This window comes from Mustela lutreola, chromosome 10, assembly GCF_030435805.1.
Source record: "Mustela lutreola isolate mMusLut2 chromosome 10, mMusLut2.pri, whole genome shotgun sequence".
Classification (NCBI taxonomy): Eukaryota; Metazoa; Chordata; class Mammalia; order Carnivora; family Mustelidae; genus Mustela; species Mustela lutreola.
The window spans coordinates 76,417,188-76,436,282 of NC_081299.1; the positions used below are offsets into that span (position 1 = coordinate 76,417,188).

General features: G+C 40.3%; 1 pseudogene; it reads left to right on the plus strand.

Moving 5' to 3' along the window:
• Positions 1–12,737, plus strand: part of LOC131810531 (GTP-binding nuclear protein Ran-like) — a 62,307-nt pseudogene extending 49,570 nt beyond the window's left edge.
• Positions 12,738–19,095: the final 6,358 nt, after the last annotated feature.

The following is a 19,095-nucleotide window of genomic DNA, read 5'->3' on the forward strand; positions in this document are numbered from 1 at the left end:
CCCAGACATTGGGAGGACCCTCGGTACCCCGTCCATCTGTCGGGTGTGGAGGGGAGCCTGCACGCATTTCTGCTCCATCCCGCAAGTAGCTTCTCCATCCTCTGGACGGACCCTCTCTCAGACAGCCCACCTCTCCAGCTCTTCCGTGTCCCTGACATCTCAGGGGACAGAGAGTTTCCCGTTGCCAGTGTGTTGCTGCTTAAAGATTTTCCAGGATTTAAGTGTAATCCCCCAGGTGTTGTTAAACATACAACATTAAGTGCAGCACTGGAGGGAGGCAGTGGGATTTAAGTTCCCTCTGAGACAATCACTTTTATTAAAGGAACTCTCTTACCCACGGAAAGAAAGAAGAGAGACAGTAAAGAACCAACTGTGGTTAAATAAGAGTTACTGTGCCTTGTGCTTGTCAAGAATAGTTAGAGAAACATTGGGAAATAATTTGGGGAAGCAGGTCAAATAATTAAATGTTTGGGTTTATGATGCCACATATAATATTGTCCTTGGGGCCCTTTTTCTCTAGAATTCTTGGATCGAATCTGTGCATGGTATGTTATTTCAGGAACATGGGAAAGCTAACATACACATGAAAATGTCCTGATACACCAACAGGCATTATAACAATATTTAGTGATGGGGGGAAGTGGCAGAGATAGGCGGCAATACATGGAGAGATGTTCATATTTCATTATAGTTGAGTTTCCAGATGGCGAGAGTGGGTGGAGTGAGCCAGTTATTAGTCCAAATGAACCTGGATTTGGGATGAGAAAAGAAATACGGACAAATAAATATGACCAAAAGAAATTAAGGTTCTCTGATATTGAAAGATGAGGAGTATCAATAGATATGGTATAAACTCAACAGCAATTCCTGAAAAAGCAGGACTCGTAGACACACTCCTTGAAACTGGAATGAAGTGAATTTCAGCGGAATGAGCAGTAGTTAATGATAAGCATTGAGTTCATAGTCCCAAGAGGTGAAGATAGAACTGACTTTTTAAAGAGGTAAAGATAAATTCGTGGGTGACAGGTTCATGAACGCTTATTAAAGAAAATACTGATTTTGGGGGCACCTGGGTGGCTCAGTGGGTTAAGCCTCTGCCTTCAGCTCAGGTCATGGTCTCAGGATTCTGGGATCGAGCCCCGAGTCGGGCTCTCTGCTCGGCAGGGAGCCTGTTTCCTTCTCTCTCTGCCTGCCTCACTGCCTATTTGTGATCTTTCTCTCTGTGTCAAATAAATAAATAAATATCTTTAAAAAATAATAAAAAAAATAAATGTTTAAAAAGAGAATACTGATTTTTGTGGAGATTTTTCATAAACCTCAGCATTTCCTTCAGGAAGGATAGCTATCCTCTCTGTGAATTAGACACTTCTGCCATAGTGCCTTTCCCCCTCTTAAACTAAGAATGATTGTCTTCTCCCTTTATCTGGGTGACAGACTCCTATCCATACTTCAGGACCCATCTCACATTGCCTTTGGGAAATGATCTGTTTCCAGTGTAGTATCCAATCCTTCCTCTTCTCAGCTAACTTTCATGTACAAACCTCTATGAAAGCATGTAATAATATACAGCATCCTGGTTTTCTGTTTACATCTCTTGACCTTGCTTAACTATGGGGCCCCATCTGCGACTGACATTGAGCATGTTCTAGAAGAGAAGCCCAGTGTTCACAGTCTTAAGTTAAAGGGCTAAAATTCTCTTTCCAAATTTAATTTTTATAGCCATTTGGACCCAATTCAGCACTAACCTTTCATTCTGTTGAATGAAATCATTACCCAGACCCTCAATTTGTCCTTATTCTCATCAGAAAAACAAAAAATAAAAACTCTCAATGATTTAGAGTTTCTGCAAAAGCTTCCTAATGATACCTCCAATGGCCTTCCCTCCCCAATATCCTTCAAAAATATCCTTTCGAAATGCAGGTTGAGTTCTGTCACCCCCTCCTTCCAAACTTCAGGTGCTCCCCATTATCAGCAAAGTCAAATCTTCAGCATGACCTGCAGGAGCCCTCTGACGGGCTGCCCCCGCCGTCATGCCTCACCTCACACCACATCCTCTGCACACAGCTCTCCACAGGTCATGTGTTACCTAGACTCCCTTTCTTCTCTCTTCTTTTCCCTTTATTGTCTGCCTGGTCTGTCTTCCTCTGTCCCCCCTGTGGCTGAGCGCCCTTCTGTCTTTTCCACCCAGGGACTGATTGTATCTCCATTTAGCATTTATTTTTTAAATGCCTCTTATATTTCCCCCACCCCCCTTCCCCGACCAGACCAAGTTCACTGAGCCTGGAAATCCCTAGCACGCTGCCTGGCACCAAGTCGACAAGACCCCGATTGTTATTATTCATCTCCTGCCGCTGAGATGTTGTTCAAAGATGTGGGACTGAAAGTTCCAAACACTGGGAAGAAGAGGTTAAAAATATTAGGTTGGGAACAGACTAAATATCTTCCGATTTCATTTCCCCTCAAGAGTGAAGGTGAAACAGATGGAAATGCCTGTACTTAAAGGATGCTTCCATAAATTATTCTGTGTAAAAGACACCTAGGAGCCCACTCAGTCATGAGAACTCAGGCCATTCAGCCTTTGTTTTCATTGATTTTCCAGTTATCTTGTCACAGCCGGGCACAAAATAATGCTAATTGGATGAGGCTCATCTAAGGATACCTTATTAAAAAACTAAAAAAAGTGTCTAGGAAGGTATAAAGGTGATGCCAAAGCCTTCAGAAGGGGAGATAAAAAGTACTAAATGTCTGTCAGAAGCAATAGCTGAGCCAGTCCTTAAGCACCCAATAAGAAAATATGGGTATTATGTATCTTCCAAGATGGCACAGCTTCTTAAATCTGCCCACCACTGTCAATATTCGTAAGGAGGTACTGAGTACCTCCTGTGTAGGAGGCATCCTGCTGGGGATGGGAGAAGCCACCCCACCTCTACCCCAAGGGCCCTGCCATCCAGTGGAGGAGGAGACGTGTGACGTGGTTACAGCAGGAGAGTGAGTTCCGTGGTATGACAGAGGAGTGGGACAAAGGAGGTTGTGTGCTCCTCTGGCGGAGTGGATCCGAAAACGCTTTATGAGGACCCTTGAGTTGTATCTTGAAGGACGAGTGGGCATTCACCACGTCCCAGCAGAAGGCATTCTTGGTAAGGAGGTGACCCCACGCTAAGTCACGATGCAGTGAAAGGTCATGGTGATGTCACGAGTAGGCTTCATGAGTGTTTGTATTGGGTTACTTCATTATCTAGAACATAAATGTTGGGACTGAATCCTTTCATTGGGGAGCTGCTAGGTTGAGTATGAATGTGGTTGTAAGTGTACCTTTTCCCTACATCTTTAGAAGTGCTTGAGGTGCTCTACACACCTGGTTTTAGAGTCCTAATCAAGATAAAAACTTTCTTCAACACTCACTCTTACTAACCAGCTTTCTTCTTGTAAGTGGAGGTGGATAGGTGGAACTTGGGACTACCAGACACTGGGAGCTGATTCACTCATTGAGAATCCTCTCTAGTGGTCCCCAGAGGAATGCTGCCATTGGACGGTGCCACTGGGATGTGAAGGAGGGGACCTGCAGCTGTGTGTGGTTTTTCTGCTTGAGATCCATTCTGCCTCCATTCCACAAAGTTCTACTACTTGCTTCAGTTCTTTAAGTGTGCTACCCTGTTCACTAGCTCTGGGACCTTGGGTAATACTCTGGAGAGCTTTTGATGGGTGGCTGGGGACTGGGAACCTCCTGGTCGTTTGTTATTTTGACAAACTGCATGTCTTTTGAGTAGGGTTGAGTTGGCACAGAGAATTAGAATATTTCACGGGAGTGGTCCAAACAGAGGTAGGAAAGAGATAAAAGAGAGAAAAGGGGCTCGATTCTCACAGGTATCGTCTCATTGCTGTATCTCATTTTCTCTCTTCCCCTCCGACAACCCTCCTGTTGTGGCAGTAAATCCCTACCGTAGTGAGTTAATTATGAAAACCCAAAAGGGTCTTTTCTCTTCTTCCTTTCACATTTGGATACACATCTCCATGACTCTATAACATTATTTTATTGTATGTATCTGGTGACAGTAATGTGCCATCAAGATTCATTTTGATCCATGGACAAGTGCCGTAATACATGTGTTGATGAATTGTTCCTGATGTTTTGAGTGAGCAAGCTCATTTTTGGGGCTGGGCATATGTTTGTTGACTGAATATGAATTCTATACCCAGCACACCCTGCAAATCTGGCTTAATCTGTAAAAAGAGTGGGGAGCCATGTTCTCAAAGTAGCAGGGCTAGAAATGGCAGGGCCCCTGCTCACCATGGTCTAGGTTGGGCATTGCCAAACTCTAGGGGGAGCCATTCGCACATGTAAGAGGCACCTGTTAGGATTAATGGCATTGCAATCTTTTTCTCCCAGGTCTTACAGTTCCTGAGCCACCTTTTCAGTCACGTCTCTCCTCACTTTTATTTTTTCCATCCTTCTTCATCCATTTCTGAGGTCACTTGGGGACTTTATAGATTTGTACATGTTTAGTATTATATTCGTCAGAATAGACTAGGTTACGCTGCAGTAACTAATATTTTCACAATCTCAGGGCCTTAAATAACATTTATTTCTCACTCATTCTTCATGTCTGTTGTAGGTTGGCTGTGGGCTCTGCTCCAAGTCATCCTCAGATCCAGGCCGAGAGACATTCATGATTCCTCTTAGGGAAAAGGGGTCAGGGTGAACCACACAGTGACTTCTGAAGCTTCTGTTAGCATATCATCAGTTAAAAAATTCTACACAGCTATGAAAAGAGGGCAAGGAAACCTAACCTTATCATATGCCCCAAAGGATGAGACCTGGGGCATCTGGGAACAGCCCTGGTGACTGCCATGGGTGTAGTGAAGAGGGACAGTGGGATCATGAACTTTGAGCTCAGTCAGACAGGGTTTGAATCCTGGTTCTGCTCTTTATTTCATGTTTAATAACTTGCAAATAAATTACATGATCTCTCTGTGCCCCAGTTTCTTCCCCATATAATAGAGGTAATAATAGTATCTTTGTAGGAATGATGGTGATACAGTGCCAGTTATGTAGCAGGAGAACCAACAAATTTCTTTTCTCTCGTGTCCCCCTACTTCCCTCTCCACCCCGGGTCCCCTGTTAGTGCCAGTGCTTTGTGCTAGTCTGTTGAATAAGGGGCAAAACTGCTCCCATCTTCCAGCCAGCAAACAAGAAAGCCCTGGTGACACTTGCCAAAGCTCATGAAAATAGCTATTAGGAAGGCAAACTGTGCTTAGAAAAATATTAATTGGACTTTAAGCTCATTAGGAATTAAAAACAGCAACAAAAATGTTCACCTTTAGCATAAAGGAAAAAAAAATCCTTGAGAGCCACATAGCCTCCCCCTAAAATGCATAGCTACTGACCCTCTGTAAATGCCCAGAGGATTCTCTCTGCCTGGCTACGGAGGTTCAGGACAACACAGCAGACGCAAGTGACTTCAGGATACCTTTCATGCTTGGCAGGCGTCCCCATTTTATTTATGATATCAAAGCTGCAACGCTGTGTTCTCTTCTGCGGAAGACATAAAAGAGATTCAGAAGTCATCCAAATCATCTTGTAATTAATGTTACCACGCACGCCCAGGACATTAAAATGTTAACAGTGTTAGAATCGTGTGCTTTGGAATACCGAGTGAGGGCTTTATTAGAGAGAAATGCTCAGCAGATGTCATCCACCCTAATTGAGGACATCAGGGTGCCTGCTGCTTGTTCTTATCAGTGGTGCAGAGGGTTTTTTTTTTTTTTTTAATTTATTCATTTTCTTTACTGCTAGAATCTGCTCTCATTATTAGACTATCTTGTCACTCATTTGCATTTCAAGTGCTGGGACTGGTGGGGGGGTAGCAGCTATCTTCCTTAAAAGAACACTTCAAGGGTTACTCTATCAAATAGCAGCACAGTAGCACAGTGAATCTGACATCTGGGTTATCTTATTCCCAGATGCTCTGTGGTGTCATTAGCAGGATTAATCTTAGCTTTAATTTCATAATGATTCTTATTCTAATATATGTGAATGAACACAAAGTCTCTTGACTCATTATCACCAATTTACCCAAGATATGTAATCAGGCTCTTACATTCACCAACATTTATTTTTGCTAATACATCTAAAATTGTAGATTAAGCAAATACAGTTAGTTCCAGCTGAGTGAATGCCTACCGAGGTAGCACTGTAGTATTTATGTTTTAATTAAAGTACATTAATGCTGTTGTTTTTAAATATGTACTGACCAAAAATGTGTTCACAGGGACCGGTAACGTCGTTGTTCGAGCAGCGTCCAGCTGTAAAATTAGTCACGGCAGCATTACATTAGAATGTAATTTGCGAATTATTGAAATTCCCTCTGTTAATTATGTTTTTAACCTTTATAAATAAGATGGAGGTGCACAGCCTCAATTCCAAACAACTCTGCTCCCCGAAGGAAACAGAGCGGCAGGTCCTTAATGGGGAGCATAATTGTAATAAGCTTTGTTGTTTTCATTCCCATTCAAGGTTACTATGTCACATCAAATATTGTCACTGTCAGTTTATGACTCAGAGTGGCCAAAAGGCCATTTCCCCTCTCATTTGACACGAAGTTTCATAGTATCCTTAGAGGGGGTAGGCTGCGGGGTAGGAAGAGATGAAGATGCTCTAGCAAATTCCCAATCTCTCTTCACTTACTTTAACACTGGACTAACTTTTTTCATTTACCAGCTGTTGTCGCCCAGCAGCATGTAGTGCTTTATTATTGATGGATAAAATGTTCAAACATTTAAAGAAATGAAAGTCAGCTTTGCATTTTTAATTAATTAATTAAAAGTACTGTAAATGCCAGCTTGTTAATTGCTTTGCACCTGCAAGCCAACACAGGTTTTGTGCACTCTTTCTTTGAATATTAAATTTTTTCTTGCATGTCTTTATAATGCTTGGGAAGTCTCTCCAGCAAACATATTAGTAAAGAGTAAATATTGAATCTTAGACAAAACTCATGGCTTCATCTTTCACTGTACCCAGAATAGGATTTAAAGGAGGATTTAGATTTCCAAGGCTTCTAATTAAGTAGTGATAATCAGGCTTTCTGCTGAGGGTCACTTCCTGGGAGTAATTTGAGTTATTAAAATGCATGTTTTTGTTTGTTCTGCTTTGTGAGCTAAAACTGATCCCTTTTAATATAGCAGCAAATATGCAAATTGGTGTTTCATTATATTGTGCAATTTATGGCAATCTTCTCTAATTTACTAAAAGGTCAGGAGCCTGACCTTGTCATTCAAAAAATTTTTTTTCCTGGTAAAGCTAAACTAATTATGTGGGTTTTTTTTTTTTTTAAATGAAATTCTGAAAGTGTGCAGCATGGTAAAGAATGTGACAATTTAACTTTCATTTAGCTCTTGTATTCATAAAGATGGCCTTCAGTTTTGTGTGGATCCCTAGTAACAAAGAGTAGGTGATCTCAATTGTGATTTAGGAATCAGTTGTTTTTAAATACTGCAGAGAAAAAAGAGAGAACTTAAAATCAATTCTTGTGCCTCAGAAAAATGTGGCAACTGGAATAGCCTAGCTTTACTGAAATAATTAGCATCCATGTACATGCTTTAAATTGTCACTGACCAGAAAATGTTAAAAAAGAACTATTGTGAGCTCAATAGCAAGTTTTTTGTTCAAAAGACTTACCAAATCTTTATATGATTTTGTTCTTTATTGATCTGAACTTTTTTCGTTGCTTTACAGAGTTTTCAACTTTGACTAGGAGAATTGTTTTTTTAAGACTTATTTATTTCATTGATTGGGGTAGGGGACAGGCTGAGGGGGGAGATGGAGAATCTCAAGCAGACTCCTTGCTGATCATAGAGCTGCATGCCACGCTCTATCCCACAACCCTGAGATTATGGTCCAAGCTGAAACCAAGAATCTGATGCTCAACCATCTGAGCCATCCAGGATGGCTGAGCCAGCCACTCTAATAGAGGATTTTTTATCTTAAATATTTTTAAATCCTTAGGAGCGGAAGTTGGTCACAGTGAACTGTTTACTTTTTAAATTATAGGCACTGGTTCTTACACATTAGCTTGAATAAAAATCACTTGGATTTCTTGCTAAAACTTAGTTTCTGTGGTCCTATCATCTCAAAATTCTGGTTCAGTAGGTCTGGGATTGGCTTCTAGTAATCTGCATTTTCCTCAGGTGGTCTGAGGCACCTATCTGGTTATATAGGTGACTGTTAGATAACATGGATTTGAATGGTGTATATATCCTTCTTCTTCTTCTTTTTTTAAAAATAAATATAGTATAGTACTGTAAATGTAGTTTCTTTTTTAAATGATTTTCTTTTCTCTAACTTATTTTAATACTGTCATGTATAGTATATATAATGTAAAAAATATGTGTTAGTTGATTATGTTATTGGTAAGGCTTCAACAGTATGCTATCAGTTTGGGGGGAGTAAAAAATTATACATGGATTTTTTATTTTATTTTTTTATTTTTATTTTATTTTTTTATTGTAAATTTTTCTTTTTTTATTAATTTTTTATTTTTTATAAACATATATTTTTATCCCCAGGGGTACAGGTCTGTGAATCACCAGGTTTACACACTTCACAGCACTCACCAAAGCACATACCCTCCCCAATGTCCATAATCCCACCCCCTTCTCCCAAACCCCCTCCCCCCAGCAACCCTCAGTTTGTTTTGTGAGATTAAGAGTCACTTATGGTTTGTCTCCCTCCCAATCCCATCTTGTTTCATTTATTCTTCTCCTACCCACTTAAGTCCCCATGTTGCATCTCCACTTCCTCATATCAGGGAGATCATATGATAGTTGTCTTTCTCTGCTTGACTTATTTCGCTAAGCATGATATTTTTGACCGTGCCAACACCCCTAGCGCCCATATTATTTATGAGTCAACCTCAGTTTGAAAAGAAGTTATAGCAATTTGACTCTCCTCCACCCAATATGCTCATGCTTAGTTACTCATTTATCACATGCATATGGCGTTTTAAAAAAATGGATAAAGGAATAAATAAACATCTATTATGTGCCATGCATGATCACTGCCCTTAAGGAGCTAACCACAAAAACATATGTATAAATGGTTATAGGCAACATTTAAGAAACTATATGTAAAATACTTTAAAAATCTCTGAGAATGTAAAGGAGGTAAAAATTTATTATAATTGGGGGACATTTAACAAAGGAAATTATATTTAGATTAGGAATAATGAGAGTATTCCTCTAGGTAAGAAGGTAGGAGAAAGACTATACTGATTAGTGAAGAGCTTGAACAAAGGTCCAGAGAAGGGAGCATGTGTGGTCTGTTCTGGGGAGGTGCATGACCTAATGTGGTCACAACTCTTATTGTATGATGAATTGGTAGTGGGAGTAAAGCTCCAAAATTTTCTAACATCAGATTTGGCAGGACCTGGAATGTCTCAATGCTGAGCAGTTGGGGGTTTATTTGGTGGGCAGTGGGACACCAGTGCCAATTTTAAAGTGAAGGACTGATCTCATTATGTCTGTGTCTAGCAACAGTTTGGACAGAAAAGATCAAGGACAGGAAGAGATATTAAGAGGCTACTCATAGTCCATAGGAAGATACAAAAGTCCTGAACAAAGATAATGGAGATGGAGATGGTGAAATGGATTCAAGAGACAAATGGAACTTGGCAATAAGTTGGATTTGAGGTGGAATTAGAAGGAGGTGTGAAGGGAAGGGAATTTGGTGTCCAAGTTTCCAGTTGAGTAACTGTACAAATAGTGACACCATTAACCAAGGAAATGTAGGAAGAGAAACATCTGTGGAAATAAAGATTCTGACTTGAAGCTTGCTTAGAACATGTGTTTGAAGACCAGTAACACTGGCAGCTCTAGGAAGCTTGTAGGAAAGGCAGAATCTCAGACCTCCAACCCAGATCATCTGAATCAGAATCTGTACTTATACACCATCCCCAGGTGATTCACACACACATGAAAATCTGAGGAACAATGGTAAAAGAAAATACAAAGTCTATTGTTGGACTATCCTTCTGAAGGACTCTATACCAAAAAGGGCTTTGTGGTTATCTAAGTTTAGGGAGATCTCTATGTAATAACCTGTATGATAATTATTCTTTGATATTTGAAAACTATAATTTTAAGAACAAATGAAGCCCAATGTTAGTAGAAAGAAGGCAATAATAAAGATGAGAGCAGAAATAAATGAAATAGAGACTAAGAAACTAAGAAGATCATAGAAAATGTGAATGAACCTAAGAGTTGATTCTTTGTAAAGATAAACAAAATTGACAAACCTTTAGCAGACTCACCAAGAAAAAAAGGGAAATAAGATCAGAAATGAAAGAGAAAATGCTGCAATTGATAGCACAGAAATAAAAAGGATGATAAGAGACTATTATGAGGGCGCCTGGGTGGCTCAGTGGGTTAAGCTGCTGCCTTCGGCTCAGGTCATGATCTCAGGGTCCTGGGATCGAGTCCCGCATCGGGCTCTCTGCTCAGCAGGGAGCCTGCTTCCTCCTCTCTCTCTCTGCCTGCCTCTCTGCCTACTTGTGATCTCTCTCTGTCAAATAAATAAATAAAATATTTAAAAAAAAAAAAGAGACTATTATGAACAATTGTATGCCAACAAATTGGACAACCTAGAAGAAATGGCTAAATTCCTAGAAACATAACCTTCCAAGTTTGAATCATAAAGAAACAAAATCTGAACAGATCAATCAATAGTAAGGAGATTGAATCAGTAATTTTTTTTAAAAAGATTTTATTTATTTATTTGACAGAGAGATCACAAGTAGGCAGAGAGGGAGGCAGAGAGAGAGGGGGAAGCAGGCCTCCCACTGAGCAGAGAGCCCGATGCGGGGCTTGATCCCAGGACCCCGAGATCGTGACCTGAGCCGAAGGCAGAGGCTTAACCCTCTGAGCCACCCATGTGCCCCTTGAATCAGTAATTTTTTTTTTTTTAAAGATTTTATTTATTTATTTGACAGAGAACACAAGCAGGCAGAGAGGCAGGCAGAAAGAGAGAGAGAGAGAAGCAGGCTCTGCACTGAGCAGAGAGCCCGATGCGGGGCTCGATCCCAGGACCCCAGGACCATGACCTGGGCCGAAGGCAGAGGCTTTAACCCGCTGAGCCACCCAGGCGCCCCTTGAATCAGTAATTTAAGAGCTCCCTACAAACAAAAGTCCAAGACCAGACAGCTTTACTAGTGAATTTTGCTAAACATTCAAAGATGAATTAATACCAATCTTCAAACTCTTTTAAAAAAATAGAAGAGGAAGGAACAGTTCCAAACTCATTTTATGAGATCAGCATTATCTTGATACCATAACCAGACAAAGATACCACAAGGGAAGAAAATTATAGACCAATATCCCCGATGAACATATATGCAGACAATCCTCAACAAAATGTTAGCAAACCAAATTCAGTAATACCTTAAAAGGATCAAACATGTGAAAGTAGGATATATTCTAGGGATTCAAAAATGGTTCAACCTCTGTAAGTCAGTCAGTGTGATACACAGCATTCACAAAATGAAGGTAAGAGAAAAAGAATCGTGTAATTATTTCAATAGATGCAGAAAAGGCATTTGATGAACATCCATTTATGATAAAAACTCTCAACAAAACGTGTATTGAAGAAATATGCCATACATAATAAAGGTCATATATGACAAGCCCAAAGCTAACATCATACTCAATGGGGAAAAGCTAAAAGCTTTTCCTTGAAGATCAGAAACAAGACAAGGATGCCTGCTTTTGCCACTCTCTTCGTGTGCTATTGGAAGTCCTACCCAGAGCAGTTGGGCAAGATAAGTAAATAAAAAACAACTAAACTGGAAAGGAAGAAGTAAAACTGTCACTATTTGCAGATGACATGATACTATGTATAAAAAGCCCTAAAGACACCACCCTAAAACTGTGAAAACTAATAAGTTTGGTAAATTTGCAGGATACAAAACCAGTATACAGAAATCTGTTGTGTTTCTACCCACTAATAATGAACTATCAGAAAAACAAGAAAACAATTCCATTTACAGTTGCATCAAAGAGAATGAAATACTGCTCTGTCAGATTGTCCAGAGACACTTCTGGAAGCAACAGTATAATGACTGCCCAAGGTGATCAAACTTGTCTTGTTTGGCAATGGTAGTACTGGAAAAACTACATTTGTAAAATGTCATCTGACTGGTCAACTTGAGAGGTACATAGCCACGTTGAGCTTTGAGGTCCATCCCCTTGTGTTCCATACCAACGAGGACCTATTAAGTTCAATGTATGGTAAACAGCTGGTCAGGAGAAATTTGGGTGGGCTGAGAGATGGCTAATACTTCCTGGCCCAGTGTGCCATTACAATGTTTGATTTAACATCAAGGGTTACTTACAAGAATGTGCCTAACTGGCATTGAGATCTGGTTCAAGTACGTGAAAATACCCCCATTGTGCTGTGTGGCAACAAAGTGAACCCTGAAGACAGAAAAGTTAAGGCAAAATCTATTGTCTTAGAGAGAAGTACCTTCAGAACTATGACATTTCTGCCAAAAGTAACTACAACTTTAAAAAGCTCTTCCTGTGGCTCGCTAGAAAACTAATTCTAGACCCTAACTTGGGAGTTTGTCGCCATGCTAGCTCTTGCCCCACCAGAGGTTGTCATGGACACAGCTTTGGCAGCACAGTATGAACATGATCTAGAGGTCGCCTAGACATCTGGTCATCTTCCAGAGGAGGAGGATGACCTGTGAGAAAGTGCAGCTGGAGCCCAGCATCAGAAGTCTGGTTTTATAGGCAACTGTCCCGTAATGTCAGTGGTACAACAGGTTTGCCACTTTATTTTATAGCTGAGCAGAACATGTACTTGATCTTTGGGATGCTGAAGGAGATGAATGGGCTTTGGAGTACCTGTGGCAGTTGGAAAAGTACCTTCCTTTTTTGGACCTGCATATTTAGCTGTTTTGGAAAGCAGTTGGAATGCACCCCCAATGTGTTTTGAGGCATTATTTACAATAGCCAAAACATGGAGACAAACTAAATGTTTATTGATGGGTGAAGGGATAAAGAAAATGTGTCCAATATATATCATGGAATACTATTCAGCTATAAAAAGAGAATGAAATCTTTTTTTTTTTTTAAGATTTTATTTATTTATTTGACAGAGATCACAAGTAGGCAGAGAGGCAGGCAGAGAGAGAGAGAGAGAGAGGAGGAAGCAGGCTCCCCGCTGAGCAGAGAGCCTGACACGGGACTTGATCCCAGGACCCTGAGATCATGACCTGAGCTAAAGGCAGCGGCTTAACCCACTGAGCCACCCAGGCGCCCCAAGAGAATGAAATCTTGCCATTTATGACAACATGGATGAAATTTGAGGACATTATGCACAATGAAGTAAGTCAGACAGAAAAAGACAAATACTATGTGATCTCAGTTAGACATAGAATCTAAAAAAATGCCCCAAACAAACACAAATCAAAGTGCATAAATATAGAGAGCAGACTGGTGGTTGTCAAAGGTAGGGGGTGTCTGGTAGGCAAAATGGGTAAAGGGAGTGAAAAGGTACAGATTTTCAGTTATAAAATAGATAAGTCCTGGGGATATAATATGCAGCCTGGTGACTATAGTGAATACTACTCTATTGACTATTTGGAAGTTACTAAGAGAGTAAATCTCAACATTTCTCATCACAAGGAGAAAACAGTCTGTAGCTATGTGTGGTGATGGATGTTGACTCACTCGCAGTCGTTTTGCAGTGTATTCAAATAGCAAATCATAATGCACACCTGAATCTGATGTTAACAAAACAAACCCCCTACAGTTTGCATTAGCCTGTTAAGGCTCTGAGGAGTTCTTTAGTGACGAAATTTGTCTGATTCTGCTTAAACCAACACTTCCAAAATGTATTTTGTCATGAGGTAGTGGGTTAGTTGTGTCCTTCCGAAAAATATGTTGAAGTTCTGACCCACAGTACCTGTGAATATGACCTTATTTGGAAATAAGGTTTTGTGGATGTAAGCAAGTGAAGATGAGACAATGCTGTATTTGGGTAGATGCTATATCCAATGAATGGTGTCTTAGTAAGAGTAAGAAGAGGGAGGCTTCAAGAAAGATTCACATAGAGAAGAAGGCTTTATGAGGACAGAGCAGAGATTGGGGTGACATAGCAACAAGCTTAGAGAAGCTAAGTTACTGGCAACCACTAGAAGCTTGGAAGAAGCAAGGAAGGATTCTTTCCTCAGACTCCAGAGGGAGCATGGTCTTGCCAACACCTTAATTCTGGACTTCTAGCCTCCAGAACTGTGAAGAATAAATTGTCTTAAGCCATCTAGTTTGTGGTAATTTATTTTTGCAAACCTAGAAAACTAATAATGTGTGAATCTTTAAAATGAATAACACAACACTAACATTCTGAGAGTCAGTAGATTAGAAAATAGTGGTTTAGAACATACATGGAGATGCCAGTGGGGTTGTGCACGTGCAGGTGTCAAGCAGGCTTTGGAAATTGGGTATAAGTTTCAAGAGAGGATCAGGATAGATGAGAGACATTTGGGAGTAAAGCATACAGTGGGCAGTTTAAACCTGGGTAAGCCATAGAGTTGATCAGGAAGAGCATGTAAACAAAAAACCCTGGGAGAATAGCTGTAATTGAAGGAAAACTGAGAAAGAGCAAGAGAATGGGCATTTAAGAGCCATAACAGAAGAAATATAAAGTGAAAAAATACATGCATTCCTATGTTTATTGTAGCATTATTTACAATAGCCAAATTATGGAAGCAGCCATTGATAGGTCCATTGATAGGTGAATGGATACAGAAGATGGTTAACAGAGGGGAAATGGTGTGGGGTGGATGAAATAGATGAAGGGAATTAAAAGCACACTTTTCTTGATGAGCCCTGAGTAATGCATAGATTGTTGACTCAAATTGTACATCTAAAACTAATATAACCTGTATGTTAATTATACTTCAATCATAAAAAAAGAAATTATGATAGCAGAAAAAGAAACAGGATGAAAGACTTTTAATTTAGCAATTAGGAAGTCACTAGTAATCTTTGAGAAAGCAATCTGATCAACTGGAAGTAGAAGCAAGCTTGCCATGGCTCAAGGAGTGAATGAGAGGACCTTCAGTTAGAGAAGTCAAGGTAAAAATATTTTCAGTTACCAAGCCTCCTTGAAACCTTGAAGAAGGTTTCGGAAAACCTTTTCTAGAAAAAAATGAAAATCCTCCACTTGAAAAAATGAAGAAAAAAAAAAAAAGGAATAAAACTCCATCTTTGATGAAATAGAGAAACTTCACTCTGAACAAAATCTGGCCAGTTCTTAAAAATCGAAACTAACACTAAGGGTGGAGGCCGAGAACCCAAAAACCGTCTCAGATTTTAGCAGAGTCAGAATTCTCAAAAAGTACATGTTACAGTCTTCATATCCGTAGGGTCCTCCATTCAGGTTCCTGGGATCTAGAGAAATGTGGCCAAAGAAGAAGTGGACGTGGCCCTATGTAGACTCAGCTGTCAACAGCGGAAGAGCAGGTGTGGCGGAGCTGAAGGGGAGTCACGTGGAGGGTGCACCTGTACCGTGTGCAGAACACCCTAGTCTCCTAGCTAACGGGGTTTGCAGTGGGAGGGGGAGGGAGGACGAAACTTGCTTGCCAGACGGCAACACAAATCAACATCCTAACTAAACAGACGGGAGGAGAAATGCACCATCAGGGTCGAGGGCACATTTGGTGAGAAGGTTTTTGAGATAACACACTACATTTGAAACTCTGGGCTTCCCTTCTTCACGGAAGACTTTAAGCTAATGATGCCCTCAGTTAGAATTACTCTAAGAAATGTGAATAACCATCAAAAAGGAACACATTAGGCCATATGCATATGAACAAAAGAGGAAAGAGTAAGCAGAAGTCAGATAACATACAGAACTTAGAAGAGGGATTGTTCTATGAATTTGACAAGGAATTTTAAAGTTACTATAGGTAGTATCTCTTGGGGAGGAGGAGGTGCACACACACAAAATCATTGAAAAGGAGATGAAAAGACAATAGAAGAAAATTTTAAAAAATGGTAGAGCTTAGTAAAGAAATGATGAGGGCACATAAAATCAACGCAGAGATAAAAATCTCATTAAGTAAAAAGAGTAAACAGAATTGAAAACATAGGGATACAATGGTTAGGAAATGGTGAAAGCCTTGTCCCCCTTTTAGGTATCTCTTATTGAAGTGCTTCTCATTTCTCCAAAGTCTTGTCTTGATGGTATGTTCTATTAATTAGTAACAAGGGAGCTGGGATTTGGATCCAGAGCAGTGGAATGAATTCTGCAATCCCTTTCATTACTCCTTTAGGTACTGAGTTATTCTTTTGCAATGTCTTTATCTTTTCAAGATTTCCCTTAACAATACTCATAAGCACATTTTCCACAGCACAGAAGTATTGATGGTGTAAGCTGGTGAAGTGAGAACATATGGCCAATGACCCCATGCCAGTTGTGTTCCCACTAAGAGCTACACAGACAGTAAGAGAGGTGTCTAGAATACTATGGAATAAAGCATAAATGTCTGTCCCCAAAGCCATTTTAATTGGTTAGGTCCCAGCATCATAATCCACCTTAAACTGATGGCCTTCAAGTGGTGCTCAAGTTCCACAGAGGTGAGAATACCTCTGAATCATTTGGCTTCCAGCTACTAGCTTTGAGTTTAATGGTCTGGAAGAGTCTCTGACAACAAATTTCAATGGAGAAGCACATCTCAGGCAGTAGAGCCTAAATTCATCTCTCTCCCAAGGAAGTTAATTTCCTCTGACCAGTGAGCAACTGCCCATCTTTGATTTGGGTTTTCTCTAAAGAACTTGATTCCAGTGGCTGGTAGATGTGTATGTGTGAATTCTGCTCAGTTCATCCAATAATGCAACTCATGTCAAACGTTTGGCACGCGAGTCCTAACTCCTGAGAAAAATGTGATTTTTATGTTTGGGTTGTTTTCTTGTTCTCTTGAGCATCACTAAGCTGCAGTTGGTTCTGCCTGCTAACACTCTGCACACTAGTCCGGACTGGGAAACCTGACAGTAAGGGCTGACATGGGTCTCAGTCTTCCTTTGAACCATCTTGGCTAACGTGTGTGTGTTTAGTACAAAAGAAGTACAAAAGAGTCAAGAAAGCTCTCCCCACAGGAAGCTCTATTAGAAAGAAAATGAAAAACCTTGTGGGGTCAACCCTGTAGGGCCCCACGTGTGTACCACAAACAGGCCATCACACTAGACCAGAAGAAACCCGAGGCTATTTTCGCCATCTTAATGAATGGTATCATCACCCACCCCAGTCAGAAGTTTAAAATTATCCATGATTTTTCCTCTTGCCTTCATTTCCACATCTTAATTTCCAAGCAAGTCCTTTTGATTTTACCTCAGAAAGGTGTGTTGAGTCTGTCCTCTTCTCTACATTTCACTTCTTCCTTGGGCCATTCTCCTGAGTGCCTGTTGGACTGCTACAACAGTTTCTTGTCTCCCCTCAGCCACGTGTTTCTTCCTGCAGTCCATTCTCTGCATACTAGCCAGGGCCATAAAAAACAGACTAGGTCATGTCACTCTTCTATTTAAATCTCCAGCAGCTTTCAATATACCTCAGAATAAAATGAAAACTCCATACCATGACCTTCAATATCCTGCATCATCTAGCCCCTGCCTACCTCTCTGAGCTCACCCCAGCTACGTAAGTTTCCTTTCGGTGCCATGAATACACCAAACCCTTTCAGTCCTCAGAGACTTGATATGGGCTGTCTCCTTCTCCTGAAAATGTTCGTCCCTCAGTATTATAGGAATGATACAGCCTCTCATTTTTCAGGGCTCAATTTAACTGTCACCTGTTGAGGGTGGCTTTCCTTCCTGAAAATAGGCATGTCTCATTCATTTTATTCTCTACCTCTGTCTCCTATATCTTTCTTTCTTACATCTTAGCAATATCTATAATTATTTTAATTACTTTCTTCTCTCTTCCCACTAGAGCAGGAACACCTCAAGAGCTAGTACACAGTCTGTCTTGTTCTATTCACTAATATATCCCAGGACTTTTCACCCTCAACAAATAATGGGCAGACAACCCATAACTGAATAAATAAAGGGATGAACCCATTCTTGCAGACCGTATATGAATTCAGGATCTTTAACTGGTGAACATCTACGTGATCTGTTCCCTTTCCTTTCAGAGTTTTAAACAAGGACCTCATATATGGGGACATTTAATTTTCAAATCCTTTGAACTGGAATTTTTCAAATAAACATCACCAGGTTTCCAAAAGTTGAAGTCTTTCATGAGCTGCGTAACTCTGCAAAGGCATAGGTGGGAAGGTGACCCATTCATCCATTGCTCATGGATGTTCAGAACAATCTGGCCATAAAGCAGTTCAACCACAGACATCAACAAAGCCCTGGTCATTTCTGTCCACACAGTTGTGTGGAATTTGGCAAATAAACATGAAATGGGTGTTGATGAGGACTTAATGAACATTATACGTCAATTTAAAAAATAACCTACTTGTGGTTTACAATGAACAAAATCATAAGGTATGCCTATTTAAAGCATCTCTTCCACTGGGAGAGACTATTCTGGAGGAAGGATGGGAATAGAAAATTTAAATTAGATTATGCAAAACAAAAAGCTACTTTGGAAGGGTACACTTGCTTTTAGGTCTATTTGGCAGGGTGAGTTTTTCTTGTCCCCCTTTATCACTTCTCTTTACTCTTGGTAAGAAAGAAAACTTTTAGTTTCATAACACATAGCCTACTGTTAAGCCAGCATAGATGGCTGTAAAAAATTATCTGCTCCTCCAAGAAGTAGTCTTGCTTGTCCTGCAGTGGTTTTACATGGAAGAAGGGGAAAGATCATAGACAATGCTTATGGAGAACTTAAGAAGTTTTTGACTGAAAATCCTCTCTAACTTCTCCCTCTGCAGAATGGAAGCAAGAATCATGATCTTTGTGGTCCAAACCAAGTGGTACAAACTTGGATAACACTGGGACCCTGGAGGATGGTGCAAGGTAGCAAGATGGGAGAAGCTGGGAAAAATCAGAGGAAGAAGGGATTCTTGGCCATTCACCCAAGACTTCTAGGCATCCATC